Source organism: Equus caballus, chromosome 9, assembly GCF_041296265.1.
Source record: "Equus caballus isolate H_3958 breed thoroughbred chromosome 9, TB-T2T, whole genome shotgun sequence".
NCBI classification, from domain to species: Eukaryota; Metazoa; Chordata; class Mammalia; order Perissodactyla; family Equidae; genus Equus; species Equus caballus.
The window spans coordinates 94,091,452-94,115,230 of NC_091692.1; the positions used below are offsets into that span (position 1 = coordinate 94,091,452).

At 45.1% G+C, this 23,779-nt stretch overlaps 1 long non-coding RNA gene across 1 annotated transcript in view; it reads right to left on the bottom strand.

Annotated features, from left to right (window-relative positions):
- LOC111775041 (uncharacterized) overlaps positions 1-23,779 on the bottom strand; it is a 45,419-nt gene that overhangs the window by 20,763 nt on the left and 877 nt on the right. The window contains exon 2 of the long non-coding RNA XR_002810526.2: positions 22,674-22,726. This is a non-coding gene — a long non-coding RNA (uncharacterized lncRNA). The remainder of the gene's footprint in view (positions 1-22,673; positions 22,727-23,779) is intronic.

Below are 23,779 nucleotides of genomic sequence, written 5' to 3' on the forward strand. Positions count from 1 at the left end.
TGACTTCAGGGCATGCTTCTCCCTAGAGAATCCTCATTGCATGGGCTTGAAACACAGCCAGATCGTTAGCCTTTCTGACTCCTAGAAGCAGGGGTCTCCTAACTTCTCAACATGGACAAAGCAGAGCTCTGACCAGAGAAGGCAACCTGCCCTCAGCACAGATCTGACCTCTCATTACCCAGAGACACCAGCCTCATGATCAAGAGCTCTTGAAAGAGTACCTGCCTAGAGATGTTAATGGTCAGGGCTGGCTCTGGGGCCTCCCTTCCTCACGGCCTCTATGGGTGTGGCTGTTCTGCCTGGCACTTCTCATCATTTCCCCTTCCAAGTTGAGGAGGGGCAGCGCTGTTCCAGCAAGAGTCAATCTGCTTGTCTCCAGGGCTTTAACCAAAACAAGGACTCAGGGTGCCGGAGCTCAGTGTAGATGTTCTGCCCAATCAGATCTTCCTCCCTGAACTTGACTAAAGTTCCATTGGGACTCATCAACTTATCAAAGATCTTTATCGACTCTCCTAAAGGAAGTTTTCTAGCAGGGCTGCGCCATAAACCTTTTTGGAAGACCTGTGTTCAGTGTATTTCTATTGATCTACCTTCAGGTTCACTGATTCTTCCCTATGTCGTCTCCATTCTATCAGTCCATCCAGTGAGTTTAACTTTATTTTCAGTTCTAAAACTCCCATTTGGTTCCTCTTTAAATCTGTCTGAGATTATTTTTTTCCATTTGTTCCAAGTGTTCATAATTGTTCCCTGGAGCATTTAAAAATCCTTTTCTGATAATTCTAATATCTGTCTTGGTGTTCATATCTTTTTTTCATTCTAGCTGAAATGTCTCTGGCTCTTGGTATGAGTAATCTTGAGCTGTACCTTAGGCTTTTGAGTAGTATAAGACTAATTCCTATTAATCTTCTATTTTATCAGATAGTCAACCTGTTCAGAATGCACATCACTTCTATGGGCTATAGATCAAACGTCAACTCAGTTAATAAAGCGCTTGCAGTGCTATCCTGGTGGATCCCACCTGTGTTACTCAGGGCTAGCATCTCCCCAGGGTCTCCTCAACACCAGCTGGGGGTGCAATGGGGGAGTGCTGCTTCCCACAGGAGGGAAGTGTGGCAGAAGTCAGCATTCTGCCCACAGGCTGTGAGACAGAGGGGCCACCCCCTCATTACTGCGGGGAGTAGGAGAGAAGTTTCTTCCCATGAATTCTGCTGCAGCAGTGCTCATTGAGGTGGGGGAGGGGCTTGACTCTTCTTGCCTCAAGAGCACGCAGGTGCAATTACAATGTTTGTATGGCATTCGGTGTCCTTTTCCCAGGCCCTTGGTTAGAGAGAATAGATTTTCCTTGGGGTTATTTCTCACCTGTGCCTGTCTGAATTCCCTGGCTGCAGACCTCCCCCATGCCTAGGCAAGGATACACGGGAGGTCAGACAAAAACCCAGGAAACTCATTGCTGTGTTGTTTTTTTGCATCCCAAGGTCCCTAGCCAGTATACCTTCTTTTCTCCAACTTTCAGAATCTTCTGGTAGGTGAGACTTATGCAGGCCATGGACAGCTTCCAGCCAAAACTGTCAAACCAAGCTGTAGTCTGCGGACAACAGACTACTTCTCAAGACAATGAAATAACCTTGACTTTCTGATTTCCCCAAGATCTCCCTCTTTCATCTACTGCTAGTCCTGCCTGCTATTACAATCTAACACTCCTTGGGAGCCAACTGAATGTTTCTCTGTATATATTTATCTTTATCCTTTTACTTCTGATCCATTATGGTTGTCTTCTGACACTTAAGCTAAAACCAAGCAACCTTAGGTGTGTGTTCTCAGACCATGGCTACTGCTGTGAATTTAACTGACTACACTTTTAATCACCTCTTCACCCATTTGAGGGAAAGATTACCATTCTATAATAGTACAACTGGACAGATGAAATCAACAGTTTCTCATACAGTCCAGGCAAGGAGGACACCATGCCATGCAGGGCCACGTCGGGGAGCAGAGTGAACAACCAGGGGCTTTGGGAAGCAGGCTTTGTAGTAACAAGGGGATGACGTACCCCCTGGTTCCTGTGGGAGGATGTTTGGCTTGTTTGAACAATTCCATAGGCTGGCAGGAAATTTAAACCCAGCACTTAGGGATAAGCAGGAGCTGTGCCTGGTCCCTGAATGGGACCTTATGCACAGGAGCAGAGTTGGGAGGGGAACTTACAGTTAGGCCATTCACAGCCCCCGCCCCAGTTTCACCAGACCATACCAGAGGAACAGTCATCCCCATCCTCATGCTGCAGACCAATAAATAGCTCTTCTTTTAAATGCATCAGAAGGTAGATGTCCTACGGATTCCTTCTGGTTCTTAAACTCCCCTCACGTCATTAATCTCAATCTCTAGTCTTATAACAGTTGAGACTTCTGTTGTTCATTGCAACCCTAAGAACAAAAGCCAGCTCATTGGGAATATATGCTAATAGCGGGCTATGTTTGCAATAGTCTCTTTGCTCTCTTCAGAGAGATCCTTGTTTGCTTTGTAAGAACTCTTTTACCTACTCAAAGAATCTGCGTACCCGTCGGGTGAACGTAGAGACTAACCCTGTGATAAACAATAGACTCCCAACACTATGTGTGTCCAGTTTAGGTACTGCTTCTATGCAGAGACCAGGCTTACATCTGTCCCCACCCCCCTGCACACTACAGTACCCTGTGTATTGGGAGTAATTGTTAGGCTTTCAGATACTCAGAACTGCCTCCCTCCAGTGGGCCATTCTTCTGCAAGGGTACCCAGAAACCTCCAAAATGAGGCAAGTGTGGCTACTCGGGAGAATTTCCAAGAGCAATAACTCACTTTTCATGCATGCTATGCAAGCTTTGATTCCCGTAATAGGAATAATACAAATGGAAAGTGGTCAGTGATTTGTCGCTCACTCCAGAAAAAGACATTAGTGACACAAGTTCTTCTCTGGAGGCCCAACAATCCAGTTAAATTTGTTAGCCATTGTTTTGATGAGCAATCACGTCATTTTTTATTCTTGTAGTTGGGTGAGGAGGAATTCAGCCTAGAATGAACACTTCGTGCTGGAACTGTGTAAATATGACCAGTCAGACACAACAGTCTAGGCTAAAAGAAAAAGCCAGCTGGTTCTCCACAACAGGACAGCTAGATTTTAGACATGTTTTCAACACCAGAATTTTAGTAACATAGGCCCCTGGCTACTAGTCCTGTTGATTAAGAACTAATAAGCCTTTTGTTGGTGGTAGTTTCCTCTTACAGTTGACTGAATCCCATCCAGAGTCTTCAAAGCTACTATACACCTGTTGTCAAGTCAGATGTTTCTACAACTATCATACAATAAAAGGAGTGTGAGTAACTCAGTCTAACCAGACTGTTCCAAGGACAACCTTCTAACTGGAATTGCTGCAACTGGTGAGAATCTGCATGGTCTTATTTCTTCTGCCCTTGGCCAAAAGGGGACAATAAGAGGGAGCTGGACAGGAAGCGTCTTGATAGCTTTCAACAGGTAGCAGGACTAGAGCTAACAGTCTTACAGAACACCAGTGTTAAATAAGGCTGCTTTACCACAATGATGGAATGAGGCATTAACAAGACCCCTCTGTAGTTACGTCTGCACACAGACAAAAAGAACAGGTGCAAAATGCCAAAACGACCACGTATCCTCCTCCTTCCTAACAAGTATGACTTTTCTCTGAATCTTGTATTTATGTCATCTCTCTGTTTCACTGGTTGTGTTCTACATAAGCAGATGATGAGAAACAGTCTTATAGGAAGGATGTTTATTAGGCATAGAACCTAAGAAAAGGGAGAAAGTAGGACTGGATACTTGGATGCAGGTTCAAAAAAACCTTGAGTCAAAACATCCAGGTCCTTATACTCCCACCTTTAGTCAGCCATTGGATGTTGAACACCTGAGAGAGAATCCTGAGAAGCAGCTCAAGTGAGGCAGGTCCTGAAGGAGCTGATGGCTGGAAATGGCTGTCAGCCTCACTCCCCACAGCTGGGCAGCAAGACCTTGGTTAAAGGGGGAGGTCTAGATTTATCTAGATCTAGGTGTTTGGGCTTGTGGAGCTCACTCATTGGTGCACTGGCTATGGAAACTTCCTGGGAATTGTTAGTTTGAGAGTTGATATTACTAGCCATTCTAGAATTTCTCAGATTCCCTTTCAAAGACAGATCAATCCAGATGCCCAGTTTTATGAAGTAGTTTCCATTTTGTGTTGGTCTCAGTCCATTGTTCTTTAAAAATGAAATTCAAACGTAGAGAGGACTTGGCTGAATTAGCTCCATACATTAGGGCATGATGAAGTAGTATATTCCAGAGAAACTCCAGGGTACAGGTCTCCTAATAGACCCAGATTCTCTCAAAGGATGGCCAAGCCTTGGGATAACTTCTGTTAGATTATGAGGTTGAGGGGCTGGAGGGACTGGTAATGAAGCTGGACCCATTGGCAGCATGGTCTTAACTAGATAACAAGGCAAGTTGAAGGCAAGAGAAGCTAGGTGAAATGGCTTAAGACAATTTTCTCGGCTTTCTGTCATCTTTGCTCTGATCTGTATGGGAGGCAGAAGGAAGAGAGCCAACTTGAAGTCTTCCATCTAATGTGGGGGCTGTGACCCATGAAATTAGGGAGGTAGGAAGCAGGAGCCACACTATGTACTGAGCTCTGCTCCCTCAGATTCTAATAGGAGATTGAAAAGTTAAGGTGGGTGATCCTTGTCAAGGTATATTTGGGAGAGTTGGTTACTGAAGACAGAGCCAATCTAAAGAAAGACATCTAGAATCTTTGGCTTCTTAATCACTAATTCCTTCCTCAGGCTTGAATACCCTAAAGCATATGAGAACTTGGGTATATGTCTCCATGATCAGTAGGTCACATGGCATTACGCAGGAGCCATCATGGGTTTTACCCTCTTTTTGGAGAAGCAATAAGTTCCTAGGTTCATAAAATTCTTATCTCTACCAAATTTCCAGCTTAAAAAAAAAAGTAGCTAGAGGATAATCTCATTTGTAGAAAACTTATATAAAAACTTGCATAAATCCGATGAAATCAGAATGACCAGCGTGGGAATAAGACCAAGCTTAACAAGGTTATAAAATTAGGAATCCCTCTACTCTTCCTGCCAGAGTGTGAAGCTGAGTCATGTCCACAGTCACTCAGGAGGTTTTTAGAGCTACGTGCCATACTCTGTCAGAAAGGTGCCTGTACCCATCCACTTAGCGTACCCTCAAAGGGAAGATCACATCCACTTGTATAGTTCTGATAAGTGGATTCTAATCAAAGTGTCATCAGGACCCAAAGTTTGAAGTGCATGACTATTCCTCCAGCTTGGTTGTCCTCAAGGAAATGTTTTATTCCCTGGAAGTTTTGACCTTTTTGTAACCAACAGCTGTCGCTAAATTCCCAATTTGCATACTTGCACACAGTACTTAATTCATAATGACACAGAAGACTGTTTCAGAGAGGCATGCCTCTTAGTGTTATCTGAAGAGCTAGATGAAAGGACTTATTTTTTGCTATGTGAAATATCCAAGCAGGAGGCTCAGAATGTACGCTACCTCGTTATCCATTAATAAACAATATTTTTTCAAATTTGACTAGGAATTATGGGTACAAACATTGGTTTGATTCTTGGTGATGTAAAGGGTTCCTCCCAACTCTTCAGTTTCTTGACTGCAGATCTACCTACACAGATGGCCCCTCCGTGTAGCCATGGTTAACAAACACGAGAGGATGGTCCTAGGACTAGGCAAGCTGCTATTTCACAGCTTGAGAAAGTCAAGAGGAGTTTAAACTGGCAGAGTTAGATTGTGTGCTAAATTACAGCAGTGTTTACTAGTAACTAAATTTCAAAAGGATGCAAAAAACTTAATCTCTACGTGAAATCTACACTTTTCTGCAAGGATAACATTGACTTTGACAAACATCTTTTCTACTAAGGAGGTTTTGGGGAGTTTGGTCACTTTTTAAGCTGCTCTTGCTCTTTTCCTTTGCTTTTGCACCAAGAATATGGAGACATTAAAACAATCTATCCCTTGTTCCTTCTCCTTGCAAAGCAAAAAAAAAAAAAAAAAAACTGGGGAAAAACGGATTTCTAGAGATGCAAGAGGATACAAGTTGAGGCAACTACCAGAGACGCCAGGAGCTGAATTTAGGGAAGTTACTCAAGAAGAGAGAGCCTTCTCTTAAGGGACTCCCCTCTGCCCAAAGTCTTCCCAAGTGCTTCCTCCGTTTGAGATTGGAAACTTCCAGTCATCAGCATCCAGGACTACTCTTGCTGCCTGCCTGGTGTGAGAACTGCCACAAGACTCCACCATTCAATGGCACCTCTCTGATATGCCAGCCACATCCCTTGCATACATGGTGAATGTCAGAGTAAACAGATCTGGTTATCTTGGCTGCTTCTCCCTATCTATAGTGGCAAAGTGGTAAATTCTAATCAGTTTTATCTCAGATACATGGTCTCTGGGTTTCAGAATGATTCCTGCCATAGCAAGCTTGGTAGTACCATTGAGGCTGGGAAAATGAAGCTTGTTGTTTGAAAGTTGAGTTCCCTCCTCAAGGGATGAGATCCCACCTGTATCAATTGGGGTGATGCTGGTGCAAAATGTTAGAGTCCGCTGGTATCTTCAGTGGCACTCTTGAAGGGGACAAACAAATGGATCATGACCTCTACCCCTTCTTCTGACACTCTTATGTTTTTATGCCCATGATTCTCTCCTGTAACAATTTTTTCAGGACTGTCAGCAATGCTTCCTATACTCACAATGGCTTGGGTCCCTCAGTTAAAGTTATCTTTAGTATATTGGAGGAACTCATGACCACAGCTCACATCATCACGGCCCCCCAGAAGGCTGCGGATGACCTCTCTGACAGGTTGGTGTGAAGGCCTTGAGTTTCAATAACGTTACTGCACTTTCTGGTTCTTAGACTGTGGGCAAGATCATCCCTGAGATGAATGGAATGTACCCCAAAGTGTCTGTCATGGATCCAACCTATCAGCCAAATTTGGTGACATTAAGAAGGTGATAAAGCAAAAGCTGAAGGGACAATGAAGGGCACCTGCTGAGTAACTTGGTACCAGAAAAGGGCTGTCCTGGCCAGCGTGCAAAACCTAGATACCTACTATTCAGAGTTTATAAATTGCCAACCCAACTGTGAGAGACTTCTCTGTATAGTAGCTTAGTTTGTCTCAAGAGTCTGGTCAATTCTTTGTAACCTGAAATTTTGGCAAAGGTAGACTTTAAAGCTGAGAACCAGATCCTACAATTTGCTGAGGAATAGATGATGTAGGTACCCCATCCAGACCCCCAGCTTGTCACTTGCGTCTTGGTGCACACCTTTGAACTAGTTCATATGTACCTGTAACCTGAGAAACGGTACGAAATGTATGTCATAGGGTTTATATCTTTCTTTCCTCAATGCAGAGATTACAAATTCTAATATCTCTGAAGTCAGGCAGAGGGTTCAGGTCAGGGAAGAGCGCCGGGTATCCCGTGGTGACTACCCAACAAGAGCTCACACCCTGCTGAAAGGGGAAATGGCTTCTCAGCCCAAAGCTACTTTTACTGTATTTGAACTCAAACAGTATTGCCAGATCATTCCATTTTTCAATAAAAGCTGGAGGTTTGGATTTATATATGAAATCGCTGGGTTTATAAAAACTAACTCAAAATCTGTTTTTAAAAAAGCCTCATACAGAGTATATAATTCTGTTTAGTTTTGCATATTCTAGAACTCCATGTAATCTATAGTGGAAAAAAATCCAAACAGTGGTTGTCTCTAAGGAAACAGAACAGGGGTTGATTGGAAAAGGGTATTAGGGAAACTCCTGGAATAGTGATGACTTTATGTCGATTAGGGGTTTGAATTACTGGTGCGTGCGCTTACCAAAACTGAACGACACACATAAGATCTGCACGTCTCATCATATCTGGTTTTTACTTCAAAGGGAAAAATAAGAACTATAAACATATTGAACTAGAGCATGCATATTAACTAAAATAATTGAAGTATCTAGGGCAAAGAGAGTTGATGCCTGTAACACACTTTGAAATGCATCAAAAACGTTTGGAAGATATGCAATAACACCAATATTAAAATTTTTGTTTAAATTTTTTCATAGTATTAAAGGGGAAAAACTACAAAATGCCTGAAAGTCAAAGCTGATCGCTTAACACTTTCGTATTAGCGTTTATTCACTTGGGGAAAAACACAATATTGTAAGCCATACCGGTTTCTCTTTTCCAACCGATTGTATTAAGCCATACATAGCTACTGTATCGCTGGAAACAAGGAATTGCAGTTTGTGTAAAAGTAAATTATAATCATCAATCACCATAGACATTATGGATAATAAATGAAAATAGAAGCTGCTTAGTTGGTAAGTACTTCACAGACATTTTGTCTTAATTCTCACAGCAGACCACCTAGGCAGTTACTGTTATAAACCACGCCTTACTCATGTGGGCACTCAGCCTTAAGAAATTTAAGGCTTAATTTAAGTAAACTAAAACAGAATTCGAACTGAAAATCAGTCTGTAGGATCCGTTCAATGGGTAGGCTGGAGTGAGGTGCAATTTTGTCTTCGTAAGAACTTAAGTTATTAAAAGATGTTCTGAGCAAACATGCCTTTTAAATCATCACAATACTTCATGCCAATTCAAAGAAAATTCCAAATTGGTGTAATATGGTGAAATAGAAAAAAGAAGAGGATTATAGGTTGATCATGGCCAGAAAGGTCTAGTTTACCACTTTTCTGTAAACTTTTCATCAGGTGTGATTATGCTAATTTATAGCAAAAAGGAAAATTTAGTTGTGTACATTCCAGTGGAAATCCAGTATATCACATGACAAACAAAAGGAAATTCTTAATTGCCAAATGAAGAGAGAGGAGCAATGAATTGATACATAGTTTATAGACTCAAAGTGAAAGCTTTGGGTTAGGGGACCAGTGGGGTGAGTGTCCAGGGCATTGCCCAGGCAGGGCCGTGGGCACAAGGACCCAGGACCAGAGCTCCGTCAGCCTGGCTGACGTGTTCCTTCTGCCACACAATGCTTCTAAATTTAAGTGGGGCTCCTGTGTCTCTGCTTTCTCTCCATTGTTCTTATTACTGTTGAACGAAACCAGTCCACGTGTAAAAGTAGCCTGTTGTGTCAGAGGAGGTGCAATTTTGGCTGAACCTCTGAGGACCTGCTTCATGGCTGGGAGAGATTCCCAAGGGGTCTCTAGTGTCCGAGAACCACAGAGCTGGTGAAGGAGGAGGCAGGTCAAAGAGCGTTCATCTCCAAGTTCATGTTCAGTCCTAATTCAGTGATGTATTAGGACTTTTGGAGCACCCAGTCTACATTCTCCACATTCCTGCTAAGGTTTGGGGCTGAGAAACACAAGATAGAGGCATTCCTCGGTTCTGTGGACTATGCCGGGGCTAAATACTCCAACCTTAACCCAATAACAGGAGCCAGGTGGAGTTGAGTCCCCCGACACGGCCAGGATTGGACTGAACACAAACCTTATTTGCAGGAAGATGACCTGAGTTGGGGTCAGCTCCTGGGCCAGGGAGGAAGGGGGTGTGCGTGAATGGCCAGTGTGGCCACAAGAAGTACATTCCTGAGGTTCCTAGTCCCTCTACTATGCCTACACCCCACATCAGCTGGGCACCTCTGCCTGTGCTTATAAAAAGCCAAGATCCTCATCCTGCCAAGAAAGCAACGTTATGGTCATGGAGCGCCCAGCTTTGCAAAACTGGGACCCTTCCCAGGAGATTGCTTCCTCCGTGGTGGAGCAGGTCCAAGATTTCTTAATTCTCGTTCCTTGGAATCATTTGATCTCGATGTACAGCTGAGCTGAGAGGCCAGCATCTCCTGGAGAACTCACAGTGAGCTTTCCCAGAGCACAGCCCTGACTCTCACCTGCCTGGCCTCTGAAGGTAGGACAGTCGCAGCTTCATGACACTAAGAGGCTCAGGAAGTTATTCCCAAGCAGCCCGCCCTTCTGATGGGTGATCAGATTCCCACTGTGTGGGTACATGAGAGGATGAGGCAGGAAGGAAGCAGGGCTGGTCTGTGCAAAAATTAACCAGCCTGTGACCACAGGAGCCAGGACAGTACATGTGGGACCAGATTGTGAAGATGCTTGATCAAAAAGACTTGAATTAAAATGGGATAAAGGATAGTTCATTGATTTGGAGACACTTTCTCAGAGCACACTCTAGCAAGGACCTTATGGGACAGTGGAAACTCGCTGCAGATGGCACCTGTTCAGCATGGGCTTTTCTTAGGCTTATAAGTGAAATGCTTGCATTGCTCTGGCAGACAGCAGAGAAAGGGGTGAAGGGACCCAGGGAAGTGGGCATGCTGGAAAGTGTATGATGAGTCCAGAAGATGAATAGATGGCTATGCCCCTGAGGCCTGGAGGACACAGCTTCATGAATGGCACACAGCCATTAGGAATGCACTGGTGAGAGGGGCGCAATGATGGCTCCCCTACAGGACAGAGCTGACGGTAGGAGAGAGGTTCATGGAGCTTGGCTCACTAATTAGCAGTGGAGTTTATTCCAGACCCCAACCCAAGCAATAGAGGCCAGAGGGCAGCACTTAACCACCCAATGGTTGACAAGGTGACTGTTTAAGCCAAGAGGCCGTGGTCTTCAAAGAACAGTGGAGATGGCTAATAGAACATGTCTTCAGATACTAAGCAGTACAATTCCTGGCTTCATAACTATTTTGTCCCATGAATATGATCAAAAGAAAGTGAGAATGAAGAACAGGAGACAGAGCAGACTCAAGATCTCTTGCCTGATTCCTGGACCTAAGATAGTCTTTAGACTCTTCACCCCTTGACTGAAGAGGTGGCCAAATACCCAAAGAACCTTCCACACCACAAGTATGTATTCTCACAATTTGACCAGTTCTTTCCCAAAAAGACCTATGGCCGTTTACTCCAGACTATATTCAGAGGAAAGGAGAAAACCCACTGTTCCAAGGACTATTAAGATACAAGATATAAGTTGACATTAACGGCCAAAAATATCTTCATCATGGCCCCTGGTCAAATGGGGTCATTTGGGAGTCAGGCTGCAAATACACACTTAGACAAGGCCCAGTTCTCGCTGGGCCCATTACATCTGCAGACACACCTGGTGGTCATTTCTCCAGTCCCTAGATATGTGACTGGGAATGACATCCTTGATGTGAAGTCACCCTTTACCACCTTGGCCTGTGGAATAAGAGCTATCATCTTAGCCAAGGCCAAATGGAAGCTCTTTAAACTGTCTCTTCCCCCAACAAAATAACCTAAACAATATTGCATCCCAGGGTGATGGACTCAAGTGCATCAGGCGCTCACTCCGTGCCCATTGATTTGACAAATGCATTACTTTACATCTCGATGAAGAAAGAGGATGAGAAGCACTTTGCATTCACACAGAGCATTCAACAATATGAACTCGGTTTTCTTCCAAGCCTATGTCAACTACTCTGCTCTGTTATATTATAGTTCAGAAAGATGGAACCAGCTGAGCATTCATCAACAATGTCATGCGGCTCACGCATGATGAGTAAGAGGGGGCTAGCATGCAGGAGGCCTTGGTAAGACACATGCACCTCAGAGGGTGGGAGTAAAACTCTGAGGATTTTGGGAAATTGCTGTTTCGGTAATAATATTAGAATCAAAAGGCCAAAGCATGCTGGGACATCTCTGCAAAGGAAAAGACAATTTGTGGCATCTTGCATCTACAACCACAAAGAATCACAATACCCAGTAGGCCTCTTGGGGTTCTAGAGACCACGATCCACATCTAGGTATACTGTTCCAACCCGCATAGTGGATGACATGAAAGAGGCTTCTAGCTTTGTGTGAGGCTGAGAGCAGGGAAAAGTTCTACAAGTCCGGGCTGAGGGGGAAATGGCCCTTACATGTGGGTCATACTGTCGGGCAGATCCTGGGGTGTTGGAGATGTCAGTGGTGGGCAAAGGGGCACGTGGAGTTCATGGCAAACTGCCGTGAGAAAATCACACTGCAGGTTCCTAGAGTTCTACAGCAAGGCGTGCTTTCGGCTTACAGCGCCGCGGAAAACTGTCCTGATAAACCAGAGTAATGGCCTGCTGTATGTGCAGCTGAAGCACCAACTTGCGCAATACTCTCTGAGGATGGTGCCATCCTTCAGGATTCAGAATGCACACTAAATAGAACTCTATAATTCAGGATTTTAAATGCACGCTAAATAGAAGAACTCTATATGTCATTCTATCCCAATAGAAAGAACTCATGAGTCTAGAAACCAAGCAGCGGAAGTAGGTGTGACCCCACTTACCATCATTCCCAATGACTCACAGGGACCTTTGTGCTTATTATCTCAAATTCAATTCCTCAAGATTGAAGGTCCTAGTTCCAAGAGGAGTGAGACTTGGGGTATAGGGAGGGAGGAGGGGTTCATTCTTGCCAGAGGACACAGCAAGGATCCCATTGAAGTATAAGATATGACTGCAGCCTAGGCACTTTGAGCACCTTGTGTCCAGGACCATCAGGCAAGAAGAGAAGTCACCATCCAGACAGGGGTGACTGACCCTGGTGCAGGTGGAGGTACAGCTTCCACTATATAAGGAGGGCAGAGACGGGGAGATATGTGTTGCTCAGGTGATCCACTTGGACACTTATTGGTATTCCCTTGCTCAGTTGTGACTGTGAGTGGACAAGCACAGTAACCCAGACTGAGACATGTGTGCCTACTAGGGGCTCCGACCCTTCAGGGATGAGAGTTATTTTATACAACCTCAGCCAGCAAGTGCAGCAGAGGTGGTAGCTGAAGGGTCAGAGGAGTCTTAGGTTGTGGAAGAGGGAGACGATGGGTACCAGCTGCAGCTCTGGGACCAACTGCAGTGACATGCACTGTGGATCATCCTGCTAGCCCCCTTTTCCTCCTCTGCTCAGGAAGGACAGGCCTACCAGGGCCCAGGAAGAGCTGTTCCCTGTAGTTGGCTGAGACCACAGTGGTGCCACTGTGTCCTCTGCTTGATTTCCTTCAGACTGGGGCCAAGATGATTCAGACTTTCTGAAAGAACTTCTGCCTGATAGTTCACAGGATCTCTGGAAATGATCCCCATGTCTTTTCCTTGGAAGGGTATTGGGGCACTTTAAGAAATCCAAAGGCTCCTTGTTCTTCCTCCATAGCAAAATGTCTACCCTACCTGATTTCCAGGAAGAATGTCATCTGTCCTATGAACTAAGTCTTACACAGTATCCAGCAGAATGTGTTGGTGTTTCTTAGAGGGCTTTGGGAGAGGTGCTTCCATTGAGAGTTAATTCAGTGGTTCTGCAAATGAAGTGAATCTTGGAACAAAAGTCAAATAGAGCAGCTTCCTGGACTTACTAAGAGTTGCTTTCCCCAGAATTTGAGTCGATGCTTTCCTGTGGCACTTGAGCATCTTATCATGGACAGGACTATGATAGAAGAATCAAATGTGGAAGCTACCAGTGACTAGAACAGTTGATTCTCAAGATGACATTAATCCAAGGAAGTGAGGTCTTCTAAGTTACATTATTTTACCTGTTATCTTACCAGGACTGAAGGTAGCAGAGCCCAAAGAGAAGGGAATATGCCTCAGAGTATGCATGTGGCTTTTGATAGTGGAGGCAAAGTCCTCAATGGTTGTGGGAACAGGAGTTTGATTGCCGGGCCACCAGGGGCTTCCTGACACTTGCGTTGCCAGATCTCCATGTCCTAGAACAATCCGTACATCAGGTTCCTCAGACACAGACAAGGAGAGGGCCTGGAAGATGCTACAAATAAAGGCTTCTCGGGGTCAAAGACCTCCAGACAGAGGCCAGTGGAAATTGGGACTGAGACACTGGCGGGAGACTTGGTGGAGCAGAGGACTTTTAGCGCAGTGAGAATACAGTCTGATACCATAATGGTAGGTATATGTCACATACATCTGTCCAAACACAGCATGTACAACATCAAGAGCAAACCCTAAGGTAAACTCTGGGCTCTGGGTGATAATGATGCAATGATGTAAGTTCATCAAATGTTATAAATCTACCATTCTGATGTGGGACGTTGATAGTGGGGGATGCTGTGAATGTGTGAAGGCAAGAGGCATATGGAAGATGTCTGTACCTTCCTCTCAGTTCTGCTGTGCTCCTAAAACTCTGGAAAAAATAGTCTTTTATACAAAAAGAATTGGCCTGAATATTCCCCTAGTCTAAGCGGGAATGGGACTTTCTATTCCACATCCATGGCTTGATATTCTACGTTCCCCCACTGGGTCAACACCCTGTCCCCCTTCCACTACCTCTGACTGGTGCATCTCTCTAGGAGTTGATGACATCTCCACATGGTATCTTATGACCACCCCATGAGCTCTCCAGAATCCCATGCCAGGGAGTGTCAACTGTTCTAGTGCTAACCGCATGGCTGCAGGGTGCTGAGTGCGCATCAGTTGATCCCTGTGGGAAGCAGGGTGAATGCCTTCCTTCTGAAGGGAAGTCGCTTTCATGAAGGGAATCATTGATTTCCAAAGTGGACACATTCCACTTATGAGACTTCTCAGAATGCCTTATTTTAGAGATGTAGAGTGTGATAATAATCTTGTGTGTATTTTAGGATTTTTTGACCATCTTATTACTTTGAGTGATAGGCTGGCCTGTTGCAGGTCTACTTTCAGATCTGGTTGAAACACCATGATATGGAATATGGTATCTGGGTTCCAAAGAAGACACTGAATGTGCCTGAAGTATGGGGTCCAGCTGCACTTGGGGTAAACCTTGACCTATAGGAAGAAATAGACAACAGGGAGCAGGCTGATAAATCCTCCTGTCTCTCTCCTCTGTGGACTACTGAAAGTGCAATTACTTTGTGACCCTTCTGGGCCTGTGAAAAAACTTACCAAGCAACGCCTATGTCAATTTGCAGCTCTTTGTGAAGGGTAGCCCGAGGGGGCAGGCATTGCTTCAGATCTTTCCTTACGTTGCTTATTTCCTCATGCTCACCCTAGCCAGGCCCAGCCACAGTGCAGATCTGACCATTTTAATCCACCAAATGGTGAACTCCAGGGCACAAACTGTCACATAGGGGAGTCCTGCATTGGGTGGAGATGCTCAGTCATTGGCAGGGGGCTGCCTAGGATAGGAAAAATTTATCCTCAGCTCAAATGCTGAGATGAGTCCTGAAAGCAGACCCCTGGAGGCTGTCAGACAACTATTCTCCTTGAAGGTGAACACCTTCCTTCTTAAAGACCCAAGGCACACACTCTGTAGCTGCCACAGCTCATCACTTGTGTCACATGGATCAACTTCTCTATTTGTGTAGGGGAGCAGCTTCCCCAGCCTCTGGTGGCAAACTTAGGAGGTTGGAGGAATGAGCTACACCCCATCTCTGTGGTTGATCTTGGACCACAAGTGGTATTCGTGCTCTTGCTCCTCCACTGTCCATCCTAAATTCTCTCCTAAGCTTGTCTCAGTGGCTTACTTTGGTGTGACTCAACTGCTCATTCCTGAGGGGTCTGAGCCCCTGATAACTACCCCTTCTAAGAGTAGTGTTGCTGTACTTGTCCATTAACATTCACATTGGGTAATGAAGGACCAAGATGTGTCCAAGGGGACCAGTAAATGCCATAGATCTTCCACTCTGCTGCCTCATGTGACAGAAATCCTATCTCGACAATCAGGGCCAATGCCCCTTTCAAGATGGTGAGCCCTCTTCTTGCCTGCTGGTCCTGGACACAAGAAGCCTAAGTACCCAGACAGCAGCCATAACTGTAGAGTCAACAGGACCCTCTGGCAAGAGTGTGCTGTCTTTAAGGAACAGAATCTGTCTAACCTTGCAGAGCCAAGAGTTGCAGGAACAGAAAGTACAAGTCTCTCAGTGTTTCATTGGTAGTTACAGCAAGTTGGGGCCTCTCCTGTTTCCACCCCTTGGTTCCCACACCCATGTGTTCCTGCACTGGAGGAAGAGCACCAGAGAGGCATCTGTTTAGTGCGTATACAAGGTGCCCATCCTTGCAGAGAATTGCCTCTGAGCTGGTGCTTCAGCTGTGACTTTAGGAGTAGTTCCAATGCTCTATCAGGCCAGCACCCTCTGAAAGGTGCAGTATATGATACAACCACTGGATCCCAGGGTCTCCCCAGCTTCTTTCACTGTAAAGTGATTTCACTGGTCAGATGCTGTATCAGTCCATGCTATGAGTCAGACATCCAGTAAACCCTCAAAAGTGGTTCTTGCTTTGAGGTTCCGATGGTAGAAAATACAATACATACCCAGAATATATATCAACTTGAGAAGGAATTGCTGGCCCCTCCAGGAAGGAAGGAGCCCACCCAATAAAGTAAAGGACACGAAGTGGCCAGTTTGTCTCCTTGAGGTATGGTGCCATGTTGGAGGCCTCAAAACTGGTCCCTACTGCTGGCAAGGTGGACGCTCAGAAGCAGCAGGAGCTATGTTTGCCTTGGTGGGTAAGAGTCCTTGCTGTTGGGCCCTTGGGTAGCCTCCACCACTGCCACCAAAGCCATTCTCTTCATATGCCCATTGCACTATTTTTCACATGGCTGCTGATAAATGCCAGCTAACGTATATTTAACAGATTTATTGAGACATAATTCATATACCATAAAACTCATTTAAGATGCACAACTGAGGGATTTTTGTATATTCAAAGTTGTACAATCATCACCACTATCTAACCTTAGAATATTACCCCAAAGAGAAACTCGTTACCCATTAGCACTCATTACTTATTCCCCGCAGACATTCCACAATCTCTAGGCAAACACTACTCTATTTTCTGGTTCTATGAAATTGCCTGTTCAAGACAGTAGTGTAAATGGAATCATACGATATGTGGCCTTTTAACCTTGGTTCTTTCACTTAGCATCACGTTCTCAAGGTTCATCCATGCTGTAGCATGTGTCACTACTTCATTCCTTTATGTCAAGGACTGGCTAATATTAAATTGGCTAGAGTAATATTCTCTACTGGATTGTTTAGTGGTTCCTCCATGGTGGACATTAACATGAGCTACAAAGCTTCATGTTCACTCCCATACGTTGATCTGAAAATCAGCTCAGGCAAACAATCATGGAGGCACTTCAGCCTCCTGCTCATGCATGCTGGCTTCCTATCAAACAAGAGATAGTGGGTTGGTGTTATGAATGTACATATACACATATATAGACACAGCAGTGCCTACACTGGCTGCTCTGGCTTCTGGAGGAAGTGCCACCTCCCAACCTCTACTGCTTTGGGGCCTATCATTCCCATTGAAAGATGAGCCAAGTTTTGTGGGCACCTCCACTGTCATCAGCCCTGGCCTACGGAGTAGCCACCACTGAAATTCTTAGTGGTGCTGTGTCCCTCTCACAAGGCACATTCCTGATGGCCTTCCTGAAGGACGTGCCCTAGGGACACAGAATGGGCAGAACCCTTGGTTATTCTGGCCTCACATATCTCCTCCCTTGCACGCCCTAAAATCCTTTCCTCTACCATCTGCCACAGCAATTCTGGTGTTACATCTTCACACAGCCTAGGTCGTTGCATTTTATAGACTTGTATGAGCCACTTTCACAGCAAGTTTGTCCCATCCCTTGAGCTTCTTGTCCAGGGTTTAGATCCAAATCCCTGAGCAAGTGCCCCAGCACCAATAAACTCCCTTATCTAGACTTATATTCTGGGCCCTCAATCAAGATCCCTCGAATTCCAGTTCCAGCCTGCTCCCTCAGCTCCTATGAGTTCATGCTAACTCTTGCAGCTCATTGGGAGAATGGTCCATTTCCTGTTATCAGGCACAGCACCTTCCTGGCTGGGTTATACTACGACTTATCCTTAGTTTTCAGCCTGGGGGCCAGGAGAGGAAGTGGAACCCATTGGGTCCCTTGTGCCTTGCAGAGAAGTCTCTGCAGTGTCTTCCCACACTTGAAGTGCAGGATGCTGGGGGGAGTGTCAGCTGATAGGGAGGGGGACCACCTCTGTAGGCTCTGAGGGGCCAGGAGAGTCTGGGGAGCCAAAATCTTCAAGGACACCTCCCAGATAGCCCCATCCCATATTTGACAAAGCAAACCTGCCTCACTTGAGCTTTCATTTGACTCCACAACTTATAAAATCTTACTGCTAAGCCTTAAGTTTGGTCTTCAGCTTTTTCTGCTCTCCCACTGTAAAAATGGAGGCCCCTTTGTGACCTAAGGAGATACTCTGGCCTCCATACACTTCTCACTTGTTTAACTGCCCTCCACTCTTCAGTGTCCCCGAGAGCAGCACTGCCACTTAACACCCAGTCAATTCCAATCCCCCAAATGCCTGAACCATCACACCAGCCTTGATATTCCCTCCCTCAAGGATACTCTCCCAAGTCACTACCAGTGAAGGTTTTAGAAGCTTGGCCACTGCCTCATGCCAATGACCATTCATGTCCCCTATTAACCCAGGAGGGTTCCCTGGTTCAGTCCCCAAACCCCTTCTTACCTGCTACTTTTTCAGACCACTCCTGGTATCAACCGTGTCAGTTAAGACTTCCAGAGTAGAAGTTGAGATGGAGTCAGGAATGCAAGAGGTTTATTGGGGTAACACCCGTGAGCAACAGAAGGAAAGGAAGCAGAGGTAGACACAAAGGGCTTGGGGCAGAGTGCAAGTATGACACAGTCTCAGACAATCCAAGTTGGAGCTCAAGAGCAAAGATTACCCATTAGGGAAGTCCTATATATGTGGTCAGGCCTTAGCACCCCACCCTGCTTGGTCATTGGGAAGAACGTGGCCTCAACTCAAAAGCTCAGCAGAACCTGAAGACCTAACGGGGAGGTGCTTAGCTGAATGGCAAGTTTATTCTTGGAGGGAGGTCTCAGCAGCACACCTGCACATCTGCCATACAAGTTTTGTGTTACATGTCGTCAAGTCAGCTCTGACTCCTGGTGACCCTGTGAATGAGTGATGTCCACAATGTCCCGTCCTCAGCAGCCCTACCCAGCTCCTGTAGACTCTTGCCTATGGCTGCCTTTATGGAGACAGCCATCTTATATTTGGTCTCCCTCTCCCTGCTGCCTTGTACTTCTCCCAGAAGTACTGTTTTTTCCAAAGAATCCTGCCTTCTCACAATGTGCCCAAAGTAGAACAGCCTCAGTTGTAGCATTTTTTTTTTTGCCTCCAGCTCTAGTTCAGGCTCAATTTGCTCTAGGACTCACTTGTTCATCTTTCTGGCAGTCCAGGGGATCCATAGAGCTCTCCTCCGATGTCATATTTCAAATGAATCCATTTTTTTCCTGTTAGCCTTCTTCACTGTCTAGTTTTCACACCCATACATAGCAATTCGGAATACAAGGGTGTGGATAATCTTGGCCTTGGTCTCGAATGACTCTTCCTTACACTTGATGGTCTTTCCTAATTCTTTCATTGCTGCCCTTCTGAGTCTCAGTCTTCTCTCAATTTATTGGCTGTAGTCTCCATTTAAATCGATGACTAAACCAAAGTAAACAAAATCTTTAACCTAGACAACGAAGACATTGACATTATTAAAGTTGTGCATTCTTCGGTAGTCATGATTTTCGTCATCTTGATGTTTGAATGCAGTCCTGCTTTGGCACTTTCTTCCTTCACTTTTATCAGAAGTTGTTTCAAGTCATTGCTGCTTTCTGCCTGGAAGATGGCATCATCTGCCTGTCTTAGATTGTTCATACTTCTTCCAAATTTCACTCCTCCTTTGTCTGAATCTAGCCTAGCTTTTTGATCTGTGTAAAGACTAAACAGAGAGAAATTCACTCTTGTCTGACACCTTTGCCTATAGGAAACCATTCTGTCTCGCCATATTCCGTCCTGACCATGGGTTCTTGTCTACAGTACAGGTTACACACCAGGACAGGAAAGTGCTGAGGCTCGCCCAGCTCTTTGAGAGCATCCCATAGCTTCTCATAATCCATGTAGTTAAAGCCTTTACTGTAGTCTATAAAACAGATGACCCTTAAATTCTTTGGAGCACTCCAGTAGCCAATGAATAGTCACAATTAGATCTCGTGTGACTCGCCCTTTTCAAAACGCAGCTTGGACATCAGGCATTTCTTGCTCCATTGGAGGTAAAAAGGCTTTGCTGCAGCATCTTCAGTGTCACTTCACTTGCACAGGAAGTTAGGGCAGTCGTCCTATAGTTACTGCCCTGCTCAGCCTCTCCTTTCTTGGGGATTGGGATGTGTATTGAGTGTTTCCAGCCTGTAGGCCATTGTTTTGTTTTCCATGCTTGTTGGCATATGCTTCTTAGGATTTTGAGAGCTTCAGTCTTTGTGTTGAAATAATTCTATTGATATGCCATCTACCCCTGGTGACTTATTTGTTCCTAGTACTTTCAAGGCAGCTTTCATTTCACTACAAGTTGTAGTTCATTTCTCTTCTGGTCCTGTGTGTTTCTTACAATGCTGTTCTGTGGGAATGGTGCTGGTTGGAGCCTTGATGACTTTTATATGCTCAAGGGTGCAGGTTGTACAGTATGAGATTATGTGGGCCAGAACGGGGTGGGATCAGACACAGGCTGTCACAGGCTCTCTCTTACCTTGTGTACCCAACATTCAAGGAATAATTTTGTCATGTCAAGGAGTTGGTTTTCTTACCTTGAAGTTTTTGAGCTAGGACTGGTGGGACCTGAATCATATATGGTCAACACAAGTTCACTTGTGGTTCTGTGTTTTTTGTTTTTTTTTTATGGTATGGGTTTGAGAATACCTGGTGTGATTTGGTTTCCTGGTCACTTGTCCCCCTGATGTCTGGGGCACAGAGCTCACCGTATTTACTTTAAGCTCCACTCTTCTCCTTCCCAGAAGTCTTCTGCCACCATCCTCCTGTTAGAAGTGGACCAGTTCCTCACTCTGCTGTGACCTTGAAGGATACAGACACTTATAGGCACAGAAGAAGTCCTTAGACACAGCCAAGCCCATGAAGTAGCTCACAATATTTTAATATTGTCCACAAAATAGTGATTATCTGGAAAAGGAACCATTCTCTGCAAGGCCATGGTCATCCCTGGTTCATGAAACACCATGCCCAGTGTCTGAGGCCTGAGTTGTGAATGGATCAAAGGAAGTTCACTGAGGGAACTTCTGGGCTGGAGAATCTCTGAAAGCTGCTGAAAAGGCATAGAGATCTCTTCTTGATCTCTGGCGGTCCTGCTGGTAGTCCTGCTGTCCCGCTATCTCTTTCTGGTCTTATCTGGGGACTCCTTGGACCCATATCACCACATTGTCACCAAAACTCATTTTGCTTGACCTCTGATGTCAAACGTGAAACCAAAGTTTTGCCACTACATTCCCCACTCCCACCCCATATTTGACATCTGTATTTGGTGGCTTTTGAGCAAGAAGTGCTTTTTTTTTTTTTCTGTCGTATAAGAGAAGCACAAAAGGCCCGCAGAGCTGACTTTCTTCTCAGCTGGAAGCTTCTCCCAAAATAAATCAAACTGAGTCTGTGACCTCAGCCTGCTTCAGGCATCCTCCAAGGACAAAATGTCACCATGACAGAACCCTGATTCGTTGCTCAAAAGCAAAAAGTGGCAATTATTGTCAACTGCCAATTGATGTCCATAGATGAAAAGGCCTTAGGATTTTGAGCTTCCAATTAAGAGTATTTGTACCACAGGCCAAAGGAACTCATTTTAGCTCACAGACAACACTAGGCCTCCCCAAGAAGGTCCGGTGTCTTTGTATGGTGTCCTCAGTGGATAGTGACTCGGAGGTTCAGATTCCGCTCTGTTGTTGGGCAGCTGATTTGGGCATGGTAGGAAAGTGGCCTGATGGTGTCTCCAGCTATGAAAATCATTTGTCTTGCAATCAACCACAGGATAGTTCTGTAAGGCTAGGAGCAGGTCCTCTAGTTCCACTCAAGCGTGGACTGGAGCTTCCTTTGTAGGGCACAGCAATCGTTGGCCTGGATGTCAGTAGGAGGCCACAAGGAAAATGCTGCCAAGCCAAGGCAGTGACTAAAGCTGCCTCGTGGATGGGTTACTGCTTGTGCACTAATAACAAAAGCCCTGGAATACTGGTTCCAGGCATAGGAATCTATCCCTGGGAATGGTTCTGCTGGCTTCCAAAACAGGCTTTCTCTACCAGTGTGCTCGGGCAACAGATCTTAGATGCTTCTAGAACTTCTAGACAATATTCTCACCCAAATCAAATCATATGGGGAGCCCTGTCTCCAAATGAAGTAGATTATCTGATGGAGCAGTAGCTCTGAGAAGGGGTGTGAGACTCATGAGAGAAGTAAAGAGAACACTGCTGTTGATGAAACGTAACGTGGTTCATCAAAGAGCTACGCCCGGTAACTGGGCGGAGTCCTGTACTGATACTCCTCCAGAGAGCTGAGCTCCGGGATGCCTCATCTGAAATCCTGCAAATGGGACCACTGCCCTGCAGGGGAAGTAGAGGGGGCAGCCTGGTCTAGAAGGAAGTATCACCCTTGGAACTAGATGCTTAGGTTACAAACTCCTTGAGTTCAGCCTGACCTGACTCTGCTTTGATGCTCCTCTTTTCTCTGCCTCACATGTATACAGAGGACAAGCAGAGAGAGGACCCCAGGATCCTTCTGATCTTTGTGAGGCTGGTTGTCTCTTCCTATAGGGACCTGAATTTGGTGACACTAACCATCCTCCTTGATAGAAGTAGAAGAGAAAAAGACAGTCACAAAGAAGTTGAATGAAAGAGAAACTCACGGTTTCTTTAATCACTTCCCACTTGCTCTCAGCTTCTGATGGATTCCTTTGTGCTGATGTGAGTGTAGGAGAGAAATGTATCCTTTGTAATACAAAAGATTAAATGACATCCCATTTATTTGAAACTAGTGTTTTCTTTAAAGGTATTTGAAGTTATAATTCCTGATACAACTGTTATATTATAGGCTATAAGAACTATTTATTTCAAATACATTACTATTAATAAAAACAGAATATAAAACTATATTAATTTTCTCAATGTTCTCACTAACATTTCATGAACTACCAGTGGAACACGGGCCACAACCTGGAAGCACAGAGGCACCAGCCGCAGCAGATGCGTCACGCTTCCTACTCCAGCACTGGCACTTCACTGCCCTTCACGTCCCCAGTCCCCAGCAAAGCTTGAAGGACAGGGAGGCAAGACTTGAGGACGACTCCTGTCTCAAAGTCATCTCAGCTCAAGTCACTCCCCTCCTAGGAGGAAGAGACCGAGTAGGGCATGGGGAAAGTATGTTTCAGATTTTTTTAGACCCTAGAAAGACAGAACAGTCTGCTTGAGATCCTCAAGATGCTGGAGAATCTTTATCTGGAGTGCTACTCATTCTTTCCCAATCTTTAAAAAAAAAAATGAAACTTGAGGATTGCTGGGCCATGGAGAGTGAGGTGCTGTTGAGGTCCAGCTCCCAGCAGTCCACAAGCCTGATTGGCCAGAGCTACAGTGATAGCCTGGTTGACACTGAGCCCAGCTATGGCCCAACTGAGCTTCAGACCCACGTACTCATCTGCATATTTCAACGTCTTGCAGTTCCTTCTAACTCAGTTTACCCTAAGTGGATCTCGTGTTCTTTCTTTCCAAAACTTTTTCTCTCTCGTTTATTTCCTTCCCAGCAGTGCTTTGCACCCAGATGGCTAGTTCAGAACTATTCTGCTTGACTCCCCTCTCTCTATTATGCCACCCAAACACGTGTAATTCATCGCCAAGTCTGGATTATTCTAATCATATTCTAATCTCTTGAATTTGTCTCCATTCTTTCATCTCTTGCTTAAATCCAAATTCAAACCAACTTTATCTTTTCTCCCTGTTCACTACAGCGGCATCCTCA